The sequence below is a fragment of the Sitophilus oryzae genome, unplaced genomic scaffold, assembly GCF_002938485.1.
Source record: "Sitophilus oryzae breed Bouriz unplaced genomic scaffold, Soryzae_2.0 scaffold_175_pilon_pilon, whole genome shotgun sequence".
Classification (NCBI taxonomy): domain Eukaryota; kingdom Metazoa; phylum Arthropoda; class Insecta; order Coleoptera; family Curculionidae; genus Sitophilus; species Sitophilus oryzae.
This window is the reverse complement of record NW_022146457.1, coordinates 107237-116666: the sequence shown is the minus strand read 5'-3', so window position 1 is coordinate 116666 and position 9430 is coordinate 107237.

Below are 9430 nucleotides of genomic sequence, written 5' to 3'. Positions count from 1 at the left end.
ACGAAGTGTTCCATATTCTGGATAGTCTTGTACCCGAAGTGGTGATTGGGATGGATATTCTTCAACGACACCGATTTAATTTGGATTTACAGACCCGTCAAGTCAGCTTAAATGGGCAAAGAGTGACTGAAGAGGTCGACACGACCTTGTGTCCCATTTCGAGCCTGGAGACTCCAAAATTGACGCAGGACGAACAGAATAAACTCCAAAATTTTCTGGAACAGCACTTACCTGGTTTTGAGAATATTCATTTGAGGTACAACACCACTGGTAAACCATGAAATTCACCTGATCAACAAGGACCCAATTAAACAGAGATACCGACCACAAAATCCGAAGATGCAGGCCATCGTTGATACCGAAGTAGATCAAATGCTTGAAGATGGAATTATTGAGCCATCTGATAGTCCGTGGAGCTCACCGATCGTCATAGTCAAGAAATAAGACGGTAGTTACCGTTTCTGCGTGGATTTCCAGAAGGTTAACGCCGTAACTCGAAAGGACGCTTACCCGCTGCCGTTTATAAATGCGATTTTGGACAAACTTCGGAAAGCCAAGTACATATCCAGCATCGACCTCAAACAAGGATTTTGGCAGGTACCGCTAACTCGAGAGAGTAGGCCCATAACTGCATTCACCATACCCACTAGAGGGGGTATTCAGCGCCTGCCACCTTCCAGAGATTGATGGATCGAATCATAGGCCCTGAACTAGATCCTTATTGTTTTGCCTACCTGGACGACATCATTGTACTAGGTGAGACGTTTGAACAACACCTGACGCACCTAGAAGAAGTTTTTCGACGTTTGAAGAACGCAAACCTGAAACTTAATCCTGAGAAGTGCCAGTTCGGACGAAAATCTCTCAAATATTTGGGACACTGGGTGACACCTGAAGGAATAAGAACGGATCCAGACAAGGTAACGTCTATTTTAGAGTTGGCCAGACCAACCAATGTTCGAAGTCTCCGTCGATTTTTAGGTATAGCTTCTTGGTACCGCAGATTTGTTCCAGGATTTTCCCAGATTGCTAAGCCCCTCAACGATCTGCTGAAAAAGAACAATAAGTGGCAGTGGCAAGAAGAACAACGTGAAGCCTTTGATACACTCAAAGAATGCTTGACTAGAGCGCCAGTTCTGACATGTCCAGATTTCCAGAAGCCTTTTGCCCTGCAGACTGATGCAAGCGATAATGGTTTGGGAGCAGCTCTTATTCAGCATTTACACGATGGCGATCATGTTATTGCTTATACCAGCCGCAGTCTGACCTCCGCCGAGAAGAAATATACTGTCACCGAGAAAGAATGTCTAGCCATAGTATGGGGAATTGAAAAGATGAGACCCTATTTGGAAGGCTATAAATTTGTGGTCATTACGGATCATCAATTACTTCGATGGCTACACTCTTTGAAGAATCCTAGCGGCAGATTAGCTCGCTGGAGTATTTACCTACAACAGTATGATTTCGAAATCCGTTATAGAAAAGGGGTACTGAACAAGATAGCAGATGCTTTATCTCGAAGCCCGACCGAACCACCGCCGACTGAGGAGTCGTTACTGACAATAGCTGAAACTAACATTTGTCCTTGGTACGAAAAGAAACGAGCCGAAGTACAGGGACATCCGGAATTATTTCCTGATTTCTGCATTCGGGATGGAAAGCTGTTTCGTCATTTTTTGGACATGACTGATGCTAAGGAAGCCGAGATGCAAGACCCATGGAAACTATGTGTTCCAAAACCTGCACGGCTCCAAGTCCTACAAGAAAGTCACGATCAACCCACCGCCGGACACTTAGGTATAGCCAAGACTACTACACGGATTGCTGCCCGTTATTACTGGCCAGGTATGTTTAGAGACATTGCCCAATACGTACGGAAATGTCAGTCTTGCCAACAGTACAAAGCGTCTCAACAGCAGACGCCTGGAAAGATGCAACCATCACCTGTCAAAGGCCCGTGGGAAACTGTGAGTTCTGACTTGGTGGGACCCTTGCCTAGGTCGACGAAAGGGAACTGTTACGTCCTTGTGTTCCAGGATAGATTTACCAAGTGGATAGTATGTAAGGCCATTAGAACTGCGACTGCCAAGGCTGTCAGTCAGGCCTTATATGACGAAATTCTGATGCGTTTTGGAAGACCGGCCACGGTCATAACGGACAACGGCACTCAGTACACCGATAGACCATTCCGGCAACTGTTGAAGGATTTTGGAGTTAACCATCGACTTACACCACCCTACACACCTCAAGCGAACCCCGTCGAAAGGGCGAATAAGACCATCAAGACCATGATTGCGCAGTTTTGCGAAGACAATCATAAGAAATGGGATGCCCATCTCTCTGAACTGACGTTTGCCTTCAATACGTCCCGTAACGACTCGACTGGATTCTCTCCGGCTTTCCTGAATTTTGGAAGGGAACTCGAGCCACCGAAAACTCTTCTGCGCGAAGAACAGCCGTCTGTTCCGTCCGAAAATGCCGAGCCGACGAAAACAGACGTAACACGTACCGAAAACCGCTTAAACCGTTTAAAAGAAACCTTCGAATTGGTCCGTTTAAACCTGTCTCGCGCCTTCGCGTCACAGAGCCATTACTATAATTTAAGACGAAGAGAATGGCAATGTAATGTCGGCGATCAAGTGATGAAAAGGGAACACCCCCTATCTTCCGCCGTGAAAGGTTTCGCAGCTAAATTAGCACCGCAATACTCCGGGCCGTATATCGTTACGCGTAAGATCTCTCCGGTAGTCTATGATTTGACCGATAAAAATAACCGCAAGATACGGCGCGTCCACATCAAAGATTTAAAACCCGCTCACTAAATAAAGAAAAGGGCCCGCGTAACCATAAATAAATGTTTCTATATAAATTCCAGATATGCCCCGTAAGTCGTCCGAAAAACTTCCCAAGGGAGCCCGACCAGCGGGCCCGGTGTTCTTAATGACGGAGGAGGCGAGGAAGAATGGGGAGAGACAGGAGGCTCGAAGAGAGAGAATACGGAGCCTGGTGGAGGCGTTTAATCAAGCGCCCACCAGGCCCGGCAACCCCTCGACATCAGGACCGAAAATAATCGTACTCTCTAATATACAAATCCGTCCGCCTGGCCCCTACCTACCCGCTGCCCCACCGCCGCCACCGCCATCACAGACACCGTCTGTGAACAAAACGGAGATAGCGGACAAGATCGCCGCTAGGACCGGGCCCTGGGACGCCAAGCTCTTGGAAGAAGTACGGTCCCTGAGACCGCCCGGCGTCCCAGAAAATGAGACCACACGGATTAGGTTACGAACAAGTACAGGTCGCCGGATCTGGGTGACCATCCCGAAGAACAAGTAAAAGTAGGAAAAGTATTATAACGGGTAGCCTGGGGATCCTAAGGAACCGTTAAAGTTCCTGTCTGAAAGGAGCTCTGGATCTAATTTTGCTTTTTTTATTATTATAAAAGACGTGTTTTATTTTCTATTATGTTTTATTTTAGCTGGGTATATTAGGTCCGGAGAAGTAACCCGCATTTTTTTTTAATTTTTTTTTGCTTGTAGTAGTCTTTCCCGTTTCCCTACTCTACTCGTAATTTATAAAACTCTTGTTAGGAAAACTGTTTAATGTTGTTTTCTTTTAGGATTAACTGTCGCCGACTTTGCCCCGCCGCCAAATGTCGTCCCCAGACACTTTTGTCTCCGCTCTGGAAGGCAATCTGATGGATGATCTCGACTTGGTTCTCCAGGACTATGACATGTCGACACCAGTAACACAAGCACCGGAACACATCCCGCATCGGAGAGCACCCGACACGTCCAATGAAGGCGCCAGTGCAGTCCCGGCAGGATATCCATCTCGCCCAACGATCTCGTCCGTTCGAGGCCGACGGTATCAACTTCCCACGTTGTCTAGGTCCACTGCGAGGAACGCTGACAATTTTCCCACCCGGCCACGCAGCGTCAGATCAATCCCTACCAAGTCGCCGCAAGCACCGCCCGGCCGGCGTTTCAACGACCACTACGAGCAACGTCCGAACAGCGGGCAATGGTACCTCTCCGAGACGATCCACGCCTGGCGGTATACTTTGAAGAAGAAACGACGGCCAGAGAACATTCTCCGGCATTTTATCCACGTCACGAGGATGATCGGATTCCCGTGGAACTGGAGGCCGTGTGTTGGAGATGTGGGGCCGTAGGACATAATCGCCGTCAATGTCAAAGGCCGGAGATAATATTTTGCTCAGGATGTGGGACTCGGGGCGTCCTATCAAGAGATTGTACATGCCGCCGTTTCCGGGCCCAACCGGCTCCCCGGAGTGATAGCCGGAGACAGCGAAGGAGGCGTAGGATCGCTGACCGCAAGAAGGCCGGGGAATGCCCCTTGTGCCACAGAAAATAGGGGGGAAATCTGCAAGGTAGCAAGTAAAAAGGGGGGGCCAATTTATTTTTTTTATGACTTAAAATGAAAAAAAAACAAACAAAAAGGGAAATATAATTTTGTGGTTGTATTATTAAGGGAAGAAAAATAAAAAAAATATATTGCACGATTTTAAAGCTCTATCTTATGTCTACGGGGTTTGGTCCTGGTTAATTTTTTTTTTGGAAAAAAAAAATTAATATTAAAAAAAAAAGGGAAACAGAAAGAGGGTAGAGAAGTTTTTTTTGTTTAAGGGAATTTAGTAGTATCTCTCAGCTGGTCGTTTTTTTTTATATGAAAATATATTGCGACCAATCGTCCTGCGTGCCTGAAGAGTTGAACTAATTCATTTGTGTTATAGGTGTACGGGTCTCCATGACTGAGCCATTTGCAGGATCGTTCAACGCCGTTGGAACACGAGGGACTCACCGAAGCTCTCAACTCCGCTGGACCACGAGGGACTCACCGAAGCCTTCAACATCGTTGGACCACGAGGGACTCACCGAAGCTCTCAACTCCGCTGCACCACAAAGGACTCACCGAAGCTCTCAACGCCGCTGGACAACGAGGGATTCACCGAAGCCGCAACACCGTTGGATCAAGCTCGACACGTCGAAGCTCTACACACCGCCGAAGGAAGATCTTCAAGTTGAAGAAGACCGAAGACATTGCGTATTTTAGTTAAGTTTTGCATTTTGAAAATAAACATTTGATTTTGCGGTCGTTTTATTTTAGTAATTTAATCATGATCAAGATACAAAGGTTTAGATTAAGACTTGACAAATAAACATTTGAGTCTGTCGTTGTTTTCTTTTAGAGATGTAAGCATAATCTAATGGATATCAGACCCCAGATAATATTAAGGTTTTAGATTAAGTTTTGCCCAATAAACATTGGAATTTGTTGCTGTTTTATTAAAATTTAAGTATGATCAAGGCGATATACTGGGTGTTGAATTAAGTTTTGACAAATAAAGTTTGTTTTACCGAGGAGGTTTCATTCAGCATAGCTGACAAAAATATATGTTCATATATTTTTAACCGAAGTAGGGGGAGTGTAATGAAGTTCATAAAAATTTCTAGGACACCCTGTATATTGTGTGGATGTTGTACTAGAATAGTAGGGACTTTATTTTATTTAAAGAACTTCGTTAGTGTTTCTATTGTTGAATTAAATAAGTTAAATATTTAATTGCCATTTTGTAAGAGAGTTTTGATCGGTTTTGGTCGCTGTAGTTCGGTGCGAGAAACCGAGACGTTTGCGCCGCTCTCCCTACCAGTGCAGGTTGAGTGGAGGGGAGCGTCAGTCGAGTACCTCGGCTGCACCAGCACTCGAGAGTTAGTTAGTGGTCGCACGTGAACCAGTGAGGTTCGAGGCCGTAGTGTCCTGCTGCCAGCCGCCTGCCGCCGCACTGTATAAGGTAAGCACCCACCGCCAAAGTGATCGAGGGTAGGTCGTATTATTTTATAGTTATTAAGCGTTTACTCGACTACCTGGATGCGTTATAGGGATAAGGGAGTTAGTTGACGGGATTGTTAGGATATTAAAAGCGCGGGAGAACAACCGTTGCCGACCAGGCAAAGGGACTACGTTGTGCTACGGGCAGGTCGCCAGGAATGATGTCCTGAAAGGTTGTGACATCTGACGCGATCGTGTCCTTCGGTTGATGAGACGAGTTCGTAGTTTTCTTCTTTCATATTAAAATTGCCAGGATTGCCGAGCAGGCAAAAAGGGACTACGCTGTGCTACGGGCAGGTCGCCAGGAATGATGTCCTGAAAAGGTTGTCTGACATCTGCTCCGGCTCAGTGTACCTCTCGGGGAAAACTAATTACGGGCTAATAATTAATTCGCAGGATTGCCGAGCAGGCAAAAAGGGACTACGCGGTGCTACGGGTAGGTCGCCAGGAATGATGTCCTGAAAAGGTTGTCTGACATCTGCTCCGGCTCAGTGTACCTCTCGGGGAAAGCTAATTACGGGCTAATAATTAATTCATCTTTCTAAGGGACCGTCCGGGCAGTTCAGTAAACGCACGGGTCGCAAAGGTTCACGGAGCTAACACAGGACTTCGCAATAATCCCGAGGCTGGTTCTGTAGCTCCCGTATTTTTCTAGGTGTGTCGTCCGGACGACACCCTGCATCAGTGACGCTGAACGGGATCTCGCCGAAATCCCGAGGTTGTTCTGACCGGGCGGTGTGTGTGCGGGCTGCGCTTCTCCAAACGACGTACAACTCGCCGAGACGATCAATATGGATTACAAACAAAAGTGGCGAAACCAAGCGGATTTAGTGGTGAGAGTGTTTCAAAATAAATTACGTCAGATTATCGATGACATCGTAAATAAAATGTGGTAGAATTCCATCGTACCTGTGGCCGGGACAAAGTTCGATTTTCGAGACACATTGGGGCAAAATTCTTCTCAATCTGGATTACAAACAAAAGTGGCGAAACTAAACGGATTTAGTGGTGAGAGTGTTTCAAAATAAATTACGTCAGATTAGCGATGACATTGCAGATAAACAACTTTTCGGCATTATTATCTATTATTTCTATGTGGTAGAATACCATCGTACCTGTGGCCGGGACAAACTTCGATTTTCGAGACACATTGGGGCAAAATTCTTCTCAATCTGGATTATAAACAAAAGTGGCGAAACCAAGCGGATTTAGTGGTGAGAGTGTTTCAAAATAAATTACGTCAGATTATCGATGACATCGTAAATAAACAACTTTTCGGCATTATTATCTATTATTTCTATGTGGTAGAATACCATCGTACCTGTGGCAGGGACAAACTTCGATTTTCGAGACACATTGGGGCAAAATTCTTCTTAATCTGGATTGCAAACAGAATGTGAAAACAGCGGTGTGTGTGCGGGCTGCGCTTCTTTAAACGACGTACAACTCGCCGAGACGTCGCTAACGTCGTGATCGATCCAGGGCTCGCGTGTGTGTATATCCCACAGGACGCTGTTAGTTTCGCGATCGATCCAGGGCTCGCGTTTGTATATCCCTCGGGACGCTGTTAAATTCGCGATCGATCCAGGACTCGCGTTGGCGTATCCCACAGGACGCTGTTAATTTCGCGATCTATTCAGGGCTCACGTGTGTGTATATCCCACAGGACGCTGTTAATTTCGCGATCTATTCAGGGCTCGCGTTGGCGTATCCCACAGGACGCTGTTAATTTCGCGATCTATCCAGGGCTCGCGTGTGTGTATATCCCACAAGACGCTGTTAGTTTCGCGATCAATCCAGGACTCGCGTTTGGGTATCACGGGACGCTTTTAACGTCGACGCCGATCCGAGGTTCGTGTTACGTTGTCAAAACGGACGCCGTTCCAAGAAATGTCTAACTGCGACCATCGGGACGCCTGTAACGACGTCGCCGCCGTTTAAAGAGTCGCGTCATAGTAGAGTGTGTCACTCCGGTACTTACGTGTCTGTGTTCATTAGGACGCCACTAGATTCGACGTCGATTAGGAACTCGCGTCGTTTTATTTAATAGAACGTCATTGCGGGAGCGCGTTTTTAATTCACGGGATAGAATCAGTCAGAGAGTTACATATCGAGAATAATCGATCAAAACTCTAGAGGTACACGGTTTTTAGTGTAAATTTTGTTCTGCGAGGTACTAAATATTTACTTTATTTTTATTATTGTAAACTTTATTTTACGGGTCATTAGCTATACATTTTATTTCACTGTTGTTACGATTCGAGGACGTGAACCTTCCTGGATTATTTTTTGTACATAATTAATTAGTTAAATAAAAGCCTAGTGTTACGTTATAGTTAATTGTGTGTTTTATTTTCTTTTCATCTCATCACTCCCTGGTATCTCCACTCTATAAAAGCTACCCGTATTGGCACTAGTGTTCTCTCAAACACTTTAAACATTGGGATGGCGCCCGAGGAACCGAACCAAGGCAACTCGACGTCAGTGACCTTTCTCTAAAACGGGGGAGTCTCACAAAATTGACGCCCGAGCATAGGGACTTGATTGTTTTGAAAATTAAACCGTCAAAAATACCAGGAAAACCGGGTAAAGCTAGTAAAAACAAGAAAGCTATTGAAACAGTGTGAGAGGAGGTGAAAAGAAAGTAACAACCGTCGAGCATAAGTACCTCTAGAGACAGTAAAGTCTCAGTACCTCTGAGTTAAAGACTAGGAAATCTAGAGCGATATGGAAACTGAGGAAGATATTTTGTCGATCGGTGCTTCCGTCGAAGTTAAAGACGCCGTACCGTCGCTGTCACATACAGATTTGAACCTGGCGCCGTCCGGCACGAGTGCTGAATCTGATTTCAGGACAGGGTGGATTTATTCCCTGAAGAAGTCTGAATTAGCCGCACAACTGGTGCGTTTTGGATTGGATAGTACCGGGACTGTTGAGGAAATGCGAAGAAGAATAGTGAGATTCATTAGGGAAGGACAGGCGAGTCCTCAGCCTGTCACGCAGCCTTTTGGATTTCCTGGAAATAGTGCTGTTGTACCGACAGTGAGCTCTACAGCCACCCTGACTACTACAACAGTGACAACTACAGTGACAGCAACCTCGAGTGGATACATTGCTGGACGTGTAGTGCCTTCTCCGGTGGTCTATACTTCTACTTCGCAGCCTGTCCCTCTGCCGATAAATCCAGGTATGTCAAATAGATTTAATACTAAAATTCTTCTCAATCTGGATTATAAACAAAAGTGGCGAAACCAAGCGGATTTAGTGGTGAGAGTGTTTCAAAATAAATTACGTCAGATTATCGATGACATCGCAGATAAACAACTTTTCGGCATTATTATCTATTATTTATATGTGGTAGAATACCATCGTACCTGTGGTTGGACAAACTTCGATTTTCGAGACACATTGGGGCAAAATTCTTCAATCTGGATTACAAACAAAAGTGGCGAAACCAAGCGGATTTAGTGGTGAGGTGTTCCAAAATAAATTACGTCAGATTATCGATGACATCGTAAATAAACAACTTTTCGGCATTATTATCTATTATTTCTATGTGGTAGAATACCATCGTACC